A 14,809-nucleotide genomic window follows, 5' to 3' on the forward strand; every position below is an offset into this window, starting at 1 on the left:
TGGGTATTGTTAAAATGCAGTGGCGTGCACAGACCTCCTCAGGGGCAGGGGCGGAGGGGCGAAAAAGGGCACTAAATAAAAAAAATGATTACTTCTTGATTTTTTTTGTTTTTTATTCTTTCTTTCCTTGGCATTCTAAGAAAATATGTTGATACAATTATTAGAATACATAACACATCAAATGAAAATAGGGAAATTAGGATAATATTAAATATTATTTTACCAAACAAAACAGTGAGAATCAAGAAGGTAATTATGGAAAATTAATTTTTAGTTTTGTTGATGTTGTAAATGTAATGTATGTATTATATGTATGAAAGACCGTGTTAGCTATCATGAATCAGTAACAAATTACAATAATGTTTCATTAGTTAACATTAGCTAATGAAGTGCACTTCTACAGCATTTATTTATCTTAGTTAATTTCAGGATTTACTAAAACATTAAAATCAAAAGTTGTATTTGTTATCATTAGTTAATGCACTAACTGTGACATAACATGAATAAACAATTAACAGTTCTAGTATTAACTAAGATATAGCCTACAGTAACAAATGTGTTGCTCATGGTTAGTTCATGTTAGTTAGTTCATACATGAGTAGGCTAATGATGTAACATTTTTGTAAAGCTTTACTATGAAATCAAAGATATAAGTTCCTCACAATTTAGAGTTGGACATGGACTTAAGATTTCATTAAACTAACTGTTAGATGTATTTCCCCTTGCACTTTTATTCCTTGGATAAAAACGAATGACATTGTCACTCAGAATGCGTCTGAAATCGAGTTATACTTTTATTGTAGTTAAGAATAACTCGCATCCTGCAGCAACTTTTAGAGTAGCATGGTGATGGTAGGATAAATGTAATTTTCCGTATTAGCTTAAGCGTTACCTGCTGCTCGTTTGAAGAGACTCGCGCGAACTGCTGCGCATGCGTACCAGAACCGTTAAATGCGTATGAGGCGCTGCAAAGGAAACTCCGCCTACTTCTCCGGCAATTTTTTTTTAATATAATATTTGTTTGTATTATTATTGTTAGTGGCAAGGGTGTGTGTGTGTTTCATTTATTATAATATTTATAATAATTATTATTATTATTTACAAATATCAGAAAAGGGCACAATACATTTTGAGACAAAAGGGGGAGGGGCGTGAGCCCCCCCGGACCCCCCCCCCCCCCCCCCCCCGTGCACGCCACTGTTAAAATGTGTTGTAATTATTATTATTATAGTTTTAGTTCAGTAACCTAACCCTAACCAGAGGGGGAAATGAATGAAATAATAGGTTAAGTATAACAGCTGAGCTCACACTAGGAGACAGCTGACATTGATTAAAATTTTTATTTACATTTCAAATAAGTAGATGGGGAAAAACTCTCTCTCTCTCTCTCTCTCTCTCTCTCTCTCCCTCTCTCTCTCTCTTTATTAACATTCCTAGTTGTCTTGAAGTGTCAGGTTGTAATTTATTCAGGAAACATGGGTTGAAACCTATTCAATGCTACAATAGCTCTCAAAGTTTTTCCCACGGTGGCCACATGAGGATCCTCGCTGTCCCAAACAACACAAACAGTTAAAGAGGAAGACTTTGTTGAAGTGGAATAAGTGGCATAAAATAAAGAACAATTCCTAAACAATGAGTTAAATACTAGGATTAATTACGCTCATGTAATACTGCATTTGTATTCTTACACTTTCCTTTTCACCTGCATATTTTGCTCCATTACATGTCAGTTTCCCTTACACACACACACACACACACACACACACACACACACACACACACACACACACACACACTCACACAAACACGCGCACAGAGTGGTGGGCTGTGATCACACGTGCGCATGCGCAGTGGGCCCGCCTCTGCAGCGCAGAGCATCCAGCGACGCTTCCCAGGCAACGCGCGCGTGCATCTCCTCCGCGTCCGTCGCACAACACACAGCGTGATGATGATGATGATGATGATGATGATGATGATGATGATGATGCGCGTTAACGCCGTGTAACGCCGAACAGCTCATCGGAAACCACGACCGCGTAACAGAAGACCTTCCCAACTACAATTATTAGTAAGTAAATGCCAATTACGCGCAATTCAAGAGTATGTTTTCACATACTTGTGTCATAATGACTTGAAGGCAAGACTCGTAGATGTAAAGTTGCTTTAATATTGGCTTTAATATATGCTGACAGATCGAAAATAATGACGAATGCTGCCATTTCATTAATTTTCCCATATAAATTCACCTGTTATCGCATCACATGCCAGTACAGTGCTCTGGGGGGTGACGTCATGCGCGACACCGTGTTATGGATGAGGAGTGACGTCATGGTAATCAACAGCTGCGCTATTGAGAGTCAATAGATCATGGAATTCTAAACGTTGATATTCTCTCTGCTAAAATGAGGATTTAAAATAATAACAAATGACATGGAGCTTTGAAATAAATACAGCTCTGATTGTTTGATGAGAAATGCTTGAGTTCACGTTGTCTTCTTATTAATATCTTGAGCATATTTTAGACTTTGTTGAGTCACTGCTGAATCTCTAGAGGAGATTTTTGTCTTATTTCAAGATGAAAAAATACAAAATGAAAATCTTTGTGAAGCATGTCAGACTGATTATTAATGACTAATTTCTTGTTCGTTGAAACGTGGTCCAGTATCAAAAATAACTAAATCCTGCTTGATTGATTCACTCTTGTACTGATGAACTTTTGAGACATTAAGACGCTCAATAGTCAGTTTAAATAGCATTGTAAATAGCAAATAGTCTTAAAGACATTGGTGGAGTGCACAGAATCATGTATTGTCTCATTATAGCGTATCTCTGTAACTGTATTAACTGCTGTTTTCACAAATCTGCTAATTTTATTGATAAGCAAAGTTTTTTGCTTACAAGTAACGACTGGGATTTGGAAATGAGGTACTGTATAACGGGGTTTTATCGCCTAAATGGCATTTCCTTGTTTTTTAGAATATCCCTTTATCCCGAGCCTTAACCCTGGTGTCCTGTTCCCACAGATCTGAGATGGGAATGCTGGGTTTGATTACGTAAACGTGTCTTTCCACCAGTATAGTTGAGGCGTTGCCATGGTTTCCTCTCACCAGGACTATAGAGACAGGCTGAGTATTTACACGCAGGCGTGAGAGATTATTCAGATGCGCAGAGACATAACTTTGGGTTTTTTTAAGTCTCCAATAACAAATCCTGTTTTATTTCACATACTAGAAGGCAGATATACGTAATGCAACATTTTTTTTATAAATATTCTATATTCGTTTTTCAATTTGATTCTCACATTTCTTGATAGTTTTTTGTTTTTATTTAATTCTATATTCTGTTATGCATCTGTAATTCCTTAAATGTGACACTTTATATGAACCTCGAAACACGTACAAGATCATTTTCCTAATAGGTTTTTATGATGTGCTAATTAAAACCTCATTCTTGTAAATGGAAGAATAAATGACCTGTATGATCATGAATTTTGAGATGTAACTTGAAATCTGGGCTGCATCCAAAATCATATACAGGTGAAACTCGAAAAATTAGAATATCATGCAAAAGTTATCATTTTGATGATTAAGGCTTACAGCTTATGAAAACCCCAAATTCAAAATCTCAGAAAATTTGAATATTAAATGAAATCAATAAAAAAAAGGATTTTAAAAACAGAAATGTTGGCCCTCTGAAAAGTATAATCATGCATATGTATATAGTTATATATATTAAATATATTACTTTCACCTTTTAATTTGAATTACTAAAATACATGAACTGTTGCACGACATTCAGGTTTTTCGAGTTTCACCTGTATAGTATGTGTGTAACGGTACATGTTTTCGTCCCGAACCGTCACGTTCGGTTCATACAGTCAGACGACGAATACAGTCACAGGCGATACACACTTCAATCCAGAAGCGCGCGAGTGGTAATGCAACACTGTTTGCTAACCGCCACAACAGGAAAAAGAGCAGAAGAAGACGCTATCTACACATCAGCCTAAAATAAGAGTTCAGATGCACACAAGAGCTTGATAGTAGCCTATACGCTGAGTTTTAGTTCATGTTTGTGACGAGCTCAACAAACTTCACAGAAAGGAATCCTGTTTGTTTTCTTTATTTTACAAAAGCACAATGTTTGTATTTTTATTGTGAGTGTAAGAAATAAAAATAGACCCTTTACCACTTATCTGTATGACCATAAATGGTGGAGTATTTTAAGTTGTTTCTGCTGTTTTAATGGGGGGGGGGGGGGGGGGGGGCACCAGAGCTAGGCAGAAAACAGGAGTGCAAAAACTAATCTCTTCGGGGGTGAGAATTATTTGAAGTTACTTTAAAATCTCTTGACTTTTCATTACAGCACTGTGCGATGTTGTTGAGATCTCACCTGAAACTTGTGAGTTTTGTATCTGGATGATGCAAACACTTTTTATGACATAATTCTAGACTGAATATTGTTTGAATACCAATAGCACATTCTTCTTTGAGGATAGATATGTGTATCGTTGTAATTAGCTTCGTTGAATGAGATCACAGATCGAGGTTCCCCTTCAGGATGTTAATGTGCACATCTTGTTGGATGATTATCACAATTACAACAGCTGCAAAGAGGGTTCACAGCCTCAGGGAGCATTGTGGCCTATTTAAAAAATATATAATTTTTTTTCTTCTTTTTGGGGGGGGGGGGGGGGGGTGGCAAAACACTAGAAAGCTGAGCCTGAAAATAGAGTATGCGATTAGAGTAGCATTACAAAGAGATTGTCTCTGGCAAACAGACTAGCTCTAGTCCTCACTGAGCATGAGAGGGGCCTCGGTTGGTTGTCATGGAAATGGCCATAGGCTTCAAGGCAAACTGTTTCTGAGTGATCCCATAATAAAGTGGCTATATGAATTGCAAATGGGTTTTCATATAGAATTATATTATACACACATATGCATTTATATCTAAACATTTATTTTGATATTGGAAGTGTACTTTGCTACTTTTTGTAATCTATTTTTAATTTTAAACATTAATTAGACAATGTTTCAAATGTAAACTCCTGGTAAAAAGGGGCCAATCCATAAATGGCTAAACACTAAGCTTTTAATTGTCTTAACCACAAATTATTGGTCATGAAATTAGCAATATTTAAGCAAATGTCATTTTACTACATAAAAAGCCATTGCTGTCTCAGAAAACATCATAGACATAATTAAGTTTTTGGCAGATTTTGGGAAGTTGCATGGTGATTGCTGCTGTTATTATTGCTGCTGCTGCTGCTGCTGTTATTGCTGCTGCTGCTGCTGTTATTGCTGCTGCTGTTATTGCTGCTGCTGCTGCTGTTATTGCTGCTTCTGTTATTGCTGCTGCTGCTGCTGTTATTGCTGCTTCTGTTATTGCTGTTGTTATTATTGCTGCTGCTGCTGCTGCTGCTGTTATTGCTGCTGCTGTTGTTGCTGCTGCTGCTGTTATTGCTGCTGCTGTTATTGCTGCTGCTTCTGTTATTGCTGTTGTTATTATTGCTGCTGCTGTTATTGCTGCTGCTACTGCTGTTATTGCTGCTGCTGTTATTGCTGCTGCTGCTGCTGTTATTGCTGCTGCTGCTGCTGCTGTTATTGCTGCTGCTGTTATTGCTGCTGCTGCTGCTCTTATTGCTGCTGCTGCTGCTGTTATTGCTGTTGTTATTATTGCTGCTGCTGCTGTTTGTAATACAAGCCCTTGTCGTGTGGGTGTGAAGGAAGGAGACCGGGGTCAGCTGGCTGAGACTCGTGGGTATTTTATTAAATAACTTAAAGCTTTGGCGCCACATGCGCACGTCGAACATAAATCTTATTCACAGTTTCACAATACTCGTTCCAGTTTGTCACGGAGACCTCTTCCCACTTCCCACGAGTCCTCAGCCCTTCTCTCTCCACGATCGCTGGTTCCCGTCTGCTTTATACGGTCTCCCCACGCCAATTACTGCAACGAGACACAGGTGTCAGTCATTTTACACTTGACCTACTTACCGCCGCTCGTCTCTCCACTCTCTCTCTCGTCGCAGACCTCGCTGAACCACGCCTCCCCCGCCACATACCCCCACCGCCTGACTCAGGCCTGGGAGACATCCGGCCTGTAGCCCCCCCGCCATTCCTAGAGAGGAAGTCAGCCACAGCCACCTGCACCCCCGGCCTGTGGATCACCTTGAACTTAAAAGGCTGTAAAGCTAGATACCAACGGGTGATCCGCGCGTTGGTGTCCTTCATGCGGTGGAGCCACTGCAGGGGTGCGTGGTCCGAACAGAGGGTGAACTCCCGCCCCAGGAGGTAATAGCGAAGAGTGAGGACCGCCCATCTGATGGCCAAACACTCCTTCTCTATGGTGCTGTACTTAGTTTCTCTTTTTGAGAGCTTACGACTAATGTACAGCACCGGGCGGTCCTCCCCCTCCACCTCCTGGGACAGGACCGCGCCCAGCCCCCTGTCCGACGCGTCAGTCTGCAAAAGAAAAGGGAGAGAGAAATTAGGAGAGTGCAGGAGCGGACCGCCACACAGAGCAGCCTTAACTTGGGTAAAAGCCTGTTGGCACTGCTCCGTCCACTGGACCGTATCTGGTACCTCCTTTTTAGTGAGGTCAGTCAGCGGGCTGGTGAGTTCCGAATAGTCAGGAATAAACCTTCTGTAATATCCCGCCAGCCCCAGGAACTGCCTCACCTCCTTTTTGGACTTAGGTCTGGGACAGGTTGCAATTGCTGCTGTCTTGTCAATTTGGGGACGCACCTGCCCATGACCAAAGTGGAAGCCCAGATACCTTACCTCCACCCGCCCAACTGCACACTTCCTCGGGTTGGCCGTTAACCCCGCCCGTCTCAGCGCCCCAAGGACGGCCCTCAAATGCTCCACATGCCGCTGCCAGTCATTACTGTAGATGATGATATCATCCAAGTACGCAGCGGCATATGGAGCATGGGGTCGCAAAATTCTGTCCATGAGCCGCTGAAACGTGGCCGGGGCCCCGAACAACCCGAAAGGAAGCGTCACAAATTGGTGTAACCCGAACGGCGTGGTTAAGGCTGTTTTTTCTTTGGACATGGGAGACAAGGGGATCTGCCAATATCCTTTCGTTAAGTCCAGCGTCGAATAAAAACAACCGTGCCTAACCGATCAAGCAGCTCGTCAATCCGCGGCATTGGATAAGCGTCGAATTTCGACACAGCATTCACCCTGCGATAGTCCACACAAAACCGAACCGAGCCGTCCGTTTTAGGAACTAAAACTATAGGGCTTGCCCAGTCACTGTGGGACTCCTCAATTACTCCCATCTCCAGCATTGCCTCTAATTCCGTCTGAACCACTTTTTTTTTGTGTTCAGGCAATCTGTATGGCCGGCCGCGAACCACCACTCCCGGCTCTGTCTCAATATGGTGCTGGATCAGATTAGTACGACCAGGCAGGGGTGAAAACACATCTGCAAATTCTTTTTGTAACCTTGTGATGTCAGCGAGCTGCGAGGGCGAGAGGTGATCTCCCCCCGGGGCCAGGGCGAGAGTATTCCCTTTGATGATCGCTTCTGGCCCGAGATCCTCCTCTCCACTCACTGCCATCGCAAGCAACACTGACTCCTCCTCACTCCATTTTTTTAGGAGGTTGAGGTGGTAAATTTGCCGTGAATCACCCCTGTCTGTCCGTACAACCTCACAATTGAGATCCCCTATCCGCTGTGTGACCTCGAAGGGTCCTTGCCACTTCGCTAACAATTTAGAGCTGGAGGTTGGTAGTAAAATGAGCACTTTATCTCCCGGCGCGAACTCTCGAAGCTTAGTTCCCCTGTTATACAGCCGGCTTTGTCTGTCCTGAGCCTGAAGCAAATTCTCCATAGAGAACCGCCCCAGTGTATGGAGTTTTGCTCTCAGGTCCATGACATACTGAATTTCATTTTTGCTATCTGAGCGTCCGTCCTCCCAAGTTTCCTTTAGGACGTCTAACACCCCACGGGGCTGACGTCCAAAAGGAAAGCTCGAAGGGGGAAAACCCCGTGGAGGCTTGCGGGACCTCTCGCACGGCGAATAAGAGGGGTTCTAGCCACCTGTCCCTTTTTTTTCGCGTCTTCTTGTACGAATTTACGAATCATTGTTTTCAACGTGCAATTAAATCGTTCGACCAGTCCGTCCGTTTGTGGGTGATAGACACTGGTACGCACCGATTTAATGCCCAATAATTCATATAATTCGCTTAACGTGCGTGACATAAACGCGGTGCCTTGATCCGTGAGAATCTCTTTCGGGATTCCCACGCGGGAGATTAAACGAAACAGGGCGTCTGCCACACTCTTAGCTGATATAGTGCGCAGCGCCACTGCTTCGGGATATCGCGTTGCGTAGTCTACTATAACTAACGCAAAGCGATGTCCCCGTGCCGATCGTTCTAATGGCCCGATGAGGTCCATACCAATTCTCTCGAAGGGGACCTGCACTAGAGGTAGAGGGCGCAATGGCGCTTTTGGGGCGGCCGGTGGATTTACCAACTGACATTCCCGACACGACGCACACCACCTGCGCACGTTCTCGTGAATGCCCGGCCAGAAGAATCGGGTCATTAAACGATTTAATGTCACTGTCATCCCTAGATGCCCCGCCATCGGATTACAATGTGCCGTCTGGAAAAGCATTTCCCGACGGCCCCGTGGTACTAACAATTGGGTTATATCTTCTTTTGTCTGAGTGTCTTGGGTCACCCGATACAACCTGTCTTTAATAACGGCAAAATAAGGATATGAGAGCGCGCGGTCAGGTTGGAGGATCTGCCCATCGATGGAACGGACCTGTTCAAACGCATGTTTGAGCGTCTCATCTTGGGACTGTTCCAGGGGAAAGTCATCGCGACTGGAGAGGTTTAACCTCGCCAAGCCGCTCGGCTCCTCTGAAACAGTTCCGCTGGGTCCAGGAACAGCCTCTCCAACCTGAGCGCTCGCCCCCCTTCCCCGCCTTTTTTTTTTCCCAGAGGCACCCGTTGTTACACATCCCAACAATTGTTTAAAAGCTGGCCAATTTGTTCCCAAAATTAACGGATGCCGGAGGTGCGGGCTAACTGCGACCTCCACACAATGATTTTGTCCCCTGAATTTAATAGTGATGGTTTTTAAGGGGTACTCCACTATATCCCCGTGCACACACCTCACCTTAACCATGCGGCCCGTATCCAATGCCCCGGACTGTATCAGGCTTTGATGGATGGAGGTCTGGTTACAACCTGAATCCACCAAGGCCTGATAGGTACCCCCCTTAATACTCACAGGTATCTGGTATAACCCGGCTTGATCGGGGGCGGCCTGCGGAACGTCCGGGATCCGGACCAGTGTCCCAACCTCCATGACCGGGCAGCGGTCCACGAAATGGCCCGGATCCCCGCAACGCCAACAGGCCGGCCCAGGCTTCCCCGCCGCTCTAGTGGCAGGCAGCGGGTCAAGGAATTGGCTAGGGGAGAGCGCAGGAACCGCGTCGAGCCCTTCAGGGTGCCCCGGCCCCCCTCCCCTGACGGATCCTCGCGACCCGGCTGGGCCCTCGGCTCCACCCTTCCAGCGGGGAGGTTCCCTCGGAGGTCCATTGGAGCGGGTCCTGGGGAAAGGAACTGGTTTAGGGGAATGGAGAGAGAGAGAGACAGGGGGAGAGAGAGAGACAGATGGCAGGGGTTCGCCGACCCCGGAGCACGCCGCCAGTTGATCCTCCGCCAGTTGGATGGCCAGATCCAGCGACGCCGGCCGGTGGCACTGGACCCACTGGGCAGTCCTCTTCGGCAACCTGGAGACGAACTGTTCCAGCACCACCTGGTCGATGATGGCCTCGGCGTCGCTTCCTCCGGCCAACAGCCATTTGCGGCACGAGTCCCGGAGCTGCTGCGCCAAGACAAAGGGTCGGCCTGCTTCCGCCAGTTCCAGCGAACGGAAGCGTTGACGATGTTGCTCAGGGTTGAGGCCGACTCTTTGGAGAATGGCTCGTTTCAAGTCGGGGTATACCAGGAGGTTCTGGACGGGCAGTTGTTGAGCAGCCTTCTGGGCTTCCAGAATGAGCCGAACCGGCCAGCTGGTTGCTGGCCACTCACATGCCTCGGCCGTTTTCTCAAACAAGTCCAAGAAGGCCTCGGGATCGTCGGAGGTTCCCATCTTCGTCAGAGACATGTGAGCGGCTGGGTTGGGGCTGGGGAAAGCCCGCTCCGTCCGAACCTCCCGGTCCAGCAAGCTCCGGAACAGCTCGCGGTCCGCCTGCTGGGCTTGCATCAGGGCTTGGAACCGACCTTCCTGATCCGCCCGCAAGTCCAGCAGGGCTTGGTGGTTCTCTTGATGCAGTCCCGCGAGCGATGTAATGATGTCCGCAAACGGCGTCCCCGATGTTGCTGACGGAGTTTGCATCTTGGCGGCGGCGTTCTCCTTCCTTCCCGGGTTTCGGCACCAGTGTAATACAAGCCCTTGTCGTGTGGGTGTGAAGGAAGGAGACCGGGGTCAGCTGGCTGAGACTCGTGGGTATTTTATTAAATAACTTAAAGCTTTGGCGCCACATGCGCACGTCCAACATAAATCTTATTCACAGTTTCACAATACTCGTTCCAGTTTGTCACGGAGACCTCTTCCCACTTCCCACGAGTCCTCAGCCCTTCTCTCTCCACGATCGCTGGTTCCCGTCTGCTTTATACGGTCTCCCCACGCCAATTACTGCAACGAGACACAGGTGTCAGTCATTTTACACTTGACCTACTTACCGCCGCTCGTCTCTCCACTCTCTCTCTCGTCGCAGACCTCGCTGAACCACCTCTCCCCCGCCACACTGTTATTGCTGCTGCTGCTGCTGTTATTGCTACTGCTGCTGTTATTGCTGCTGCTGCCGCTGTTATTGCTGCTGCTGCTGTTATTGCTGCTGCTGCTGTTATTGCTGATGCTGCTGTTATTGCTGATGCTGCTGCTGTTATTGCTGCTGATGCTGCTGCTGCTGCTGTTATTGCTGCTGCTGTTATTGCTGCTGCTGTTATTGCTGCTGTTGTTGCTGCTGCTGCTGTTATTGCTGCTGCTGCTGCTGTTATTGCTGCTGATGTTATTGCTGCTACTGCTTGCTGCTGTTATTGCTGCTGCTGTTATTGCTGCTGCTGTTATTGCTGCTGCTGTTATTGCTGCTGCTGTTATTGCTGCTGCTGTTATTGCTGCTGTTGTTGCTGCTGCTGCTGTTATTGCTGCTGCTGCTGTTATTGCTGCTGATGTTATTGCTGCTACTGTTGCTGCTGTTATTGCTGCTGCTGCTGTCGTTATTATTGCTGCTGCTGCTGTTATTGCTGCTGCTATTGTTGCTGCCGATGTTGCTGCTGTTGCAATTATTGCTGCTTCTGTTATTGCTGCTGCTGCTGTTGTTATTATTGCTGCTGTTATTGCTGCTGCTATTGTTGCTGCTGATGTTTGCTGCTGCTGCTGTTGCTGCTGTTATTTCTGCTGCTGCTGTTGTTGTTGTTGTTGTTGCTGCTGCTGCTTCTGTTATTGCTGCTGCTGTTATTGCTGCAACTGCTACTGCAAATGCTGACCAGTATTTTAAGGTTAAGCAGCAAGCTCATTGGCTATTGATAGAGCAGGAACCAATCAGCTGTGCCTTTTTTATTTAATTATGTGATTGCAAGCAGGTTGAGTTAAGAACCTATCAGCCTGCGCCATCTAGAGTTTCATGACAGAACTTTGTAACTCTACCACAGTAAAGAATGAAGGAAGAGTTGTCGTTGTGTAGGGAGACTTCTTAGCTGCTGGTACTGGTGAGCTTCTTCACTGTGAAAAGTAATTTAATCCTCTGGTGAAAGGGGGAATATGGCTTGGTTCCAAATGAAGAGTTGTTATCGAAAGAGGAATGATCAGATGTTATTTTTCAACTAGACAATGTTCCTGCACACACTGTAAAAACAACCAAGGAGTGGCTTGAAAAAAAGTCCATCTGGCTCATGTTTTGGCCTGGAGGTCAGAGTCCAGATTTGAACACTATAGTGAATATTTGGTCTCACATTAAACTCAAATGAACTGGGAGACATGTTTCAACTACTTATGATCTGTTTGAAGCTATTAACATTGAGTGGAACAAAACTAAACACCTGTCTGCAAGTTGAGTCAGGCTATTCCGTGCTAAGTTACTTTATCTACAGTATTTGTGCAATTCTTGCTAATTTCCAGACCACTGATTTGTGATTAAAATTATTAAGCCCATTAAAAGGCCACTAAATATTTTGGCTTGGCCCATTTTTTTTTCTTTGCCTAGGAGTGTATTTTGACCATAGATTTTGACAAAAAAAAATTCTTGAATTTGGCTGTTTGAGAAATATTTTCCTTTTAAATATCAGCCGAATGTGAAAATGCCTTTTGCTCGGCCGATCATGTGCTTGAGCACAGTAGTGCATCAAGTGTCTTTCTGAAAGACTACATAACAGGATCTGATTCACAAAATGGATTTTCAAATGCAAAGATAAGGTACAGTCTTTAAAACCTTTCTCTGCAGCTACAAAATATGTGAAACACTGAATCCATGTAGCAACAGTAGGCATTAACGGGCTTCATTCAAAACACTGGCTTTTGAGACATTGATTAGGACATGTTGGTAATCAGTTATATAATGGCTACTAATACTCAGTGCTTTAGATTACCTACGTACATATGATCTCTCAACGGGCGTGGAGTGCCTTTACAGAGATCGACTTTTCTGTCATTAATTGTGTGCATCCATGTCAACACAATAAGATAAATGTTTTTATTTCTTCCCCACATAGAATTGGCTCTATTAAGCATTATTCTACAAAAGCCCTACTATAGCACACTTATGCTTGTTAATTATCTGTAACGTTTCACACGCCTACATTAAGTTGATTTATAAATGGGACTTATCTGCCTGTGTACATGCCAGTTATTGGTTCAGTAAATGTCACTTTTTGATGATATGCCAGTCTGTAATCCACAACCCACTTACCGTCTGTTTGTTTGTTTGCATCAAGTCAGACAATATCTTGTGATTCTTATTGGCTCGATAATTAATGCAGTGTTGTTTTTCTATTTATTTGTACAGTCATGCCGTTTTTAATCTTTTTATTGTTGTGTATTCTTTCAATGCCAATTCAAATTTACATTTTTGAGATTTTTGTTTGCCAATACTCACCTATAGTGCAAGTTGTCTCTCCATTTACAATTAATACGCTAAACATATTTTGGAAAATTAATAATTAATCATGGCAAAATTAGCTGGCTGAATTTATTTATTGGCTGTAAATATTGGCAGAAAATGTTCATGAATTAGCCTTATAAAATATGGTAAACATATAAATATATATACTGTATATCAAACTATATCAGTATACTACTTTAAAGCACAACAAAAGATAAGTAAAACATAATTATTTAAAATGTAATTTAAAGTAAAAATTTTATTTGACATTATTACAAAGTGCACTTTTAAAAAAGTGTCATGAAAGTGTTGTCTTTAAGGACACTTATGTGGCCTTTGATTTTGTTAATATTATTTGCAGGTACGTTTTTTAAATATGCTTTTTAAGATTTGAAGTACACTACAAGTGCACATTCAATACAATTAAGGTTTTCTTTTACACAAGTGACACCATAAACAATTATTTTTGTTTGATGGCAACTCAGTCTGTGACAATCAAAAACACTCAAAAACATTTAGAAAAACGTTTTACGTTTAAATGCAAGATGTAATCAATCAGGGGGAAATGGAATCTGTGGGAAGAAAACTAGGCAATAAAAAACAATCTATATTAATACTGTAAGGGTGTTTGTTTAGTTTCACTGTTTTAGTTTGGTTTTCCCAGTTCTCATTCAGTATTTGTTGTCATGGTTACTGATTGCTTTGTGCACCTGTTTCTTGTTTAGTTCGTTTTCTCCTGTGTATTAAGGGTGCGTTTACACGACACGTTGATAACACTGAAAACAGAAATGTTTTTCCTTTGTGTTTTTCGCTTACAGACGACAACATTGTCAAAACAATTCCCGTTTACACAGATGCACGAAAACAACTATAAATCCTGTATTATTTATGCCAGGCCAGTAGTTGGCAATGTCACTTTGTAAAGAAACACTACGCATTAGGGCTCCACAATATATTGAAATTATCAAAATATCGCAAATGAATATATCGCGATATGCATATCGCAACAGCTTGCAATATTACTGGGGTCATGAACAAAAGACAAAGAGAAAATCACTCACTGCTCTTGGCTGAATAACTATTGTAGCTTTAATAAGAATCAGTATATATTTCATTAATACAGTGAAAACTAAGCAGTGCTTTATTTTTACATTTGATTGTTCAGTTTCTTTTGTTAAATAAACCTAGTGTAGGATAACCTGAACCCCTAAACCTCGAGGTTTACACTGATGTTAAAAAAACACTTCTTATGCTACAGTAAAACACTGATTTTCACTTTCAGAAGTTGTTGGGATGTTTTCTTGTCACAAAAAGAATCTGAAACATGTGTGTAGGATATATTTTAAAGATAATTTAAGTTTATTTTACACACTTTAAGCATTATAGTATCGCATTATTTAATGAGTTATCGCATATCGCACTTTTCTTCAATATCGTGCAGCCCTACTACGCATGTATACACTGAACATGTAATACGCATGCATATGACGTCACCGTTTTCACAAATTCGCTTTTTTAGTAGTTTACACAGAGATGATAACGGTATCGTTTTCAAATACATCGGCAATCTTTGATTGCTACTTTGAAAGCATCTTGAGTAAAACAGCCCAATATTTAACAAAGCACATACAAAAGACCAGAACCGGAAGAGATGATAACCATAACCTGCTGGTA

The 14,809-nt window shown here is 43.3% G+C and overlaps 1 protein-coding gene across 1 annotated transcript in view; it reads left to right on the plus strand.

Annotated features, from left to right (window-relative positions):
• Window positions 1–1,841: 1,841 nt before the first annotated feature.
• The window catches only part of LOC143733212 (actin-binding protein WASF3), a 39,568-nt gene continuing 26,600 nt past the window's right edge, over window positions 1,842–14,809 (plus strand). Inside the window, exon 1 of the mRNA XM_077224827.1 lies at window positions 1,842–2,068. The gene's annotated coding sequence lies outside the window, so the exon portion shown is untranslated. The remainder of the gene's footprint in view (window positions 2,069–14,809) is intronic.

This window comes from Siphateles boraxobius, unplaced genomic scaffold, assembly GCF_051911475.1.
Source record: "Siphateles boraxobius isolate OS27281-9 unplaced genomic scaffold, OSU_SipBor_1 92, whole genome shotgun sequence".
NCBI lineage: Eukaryota > Metazoa > Chordata > Actinopteri > Cypriniformes > Leuciscidae > Siphateles > Siphateles boraxobius.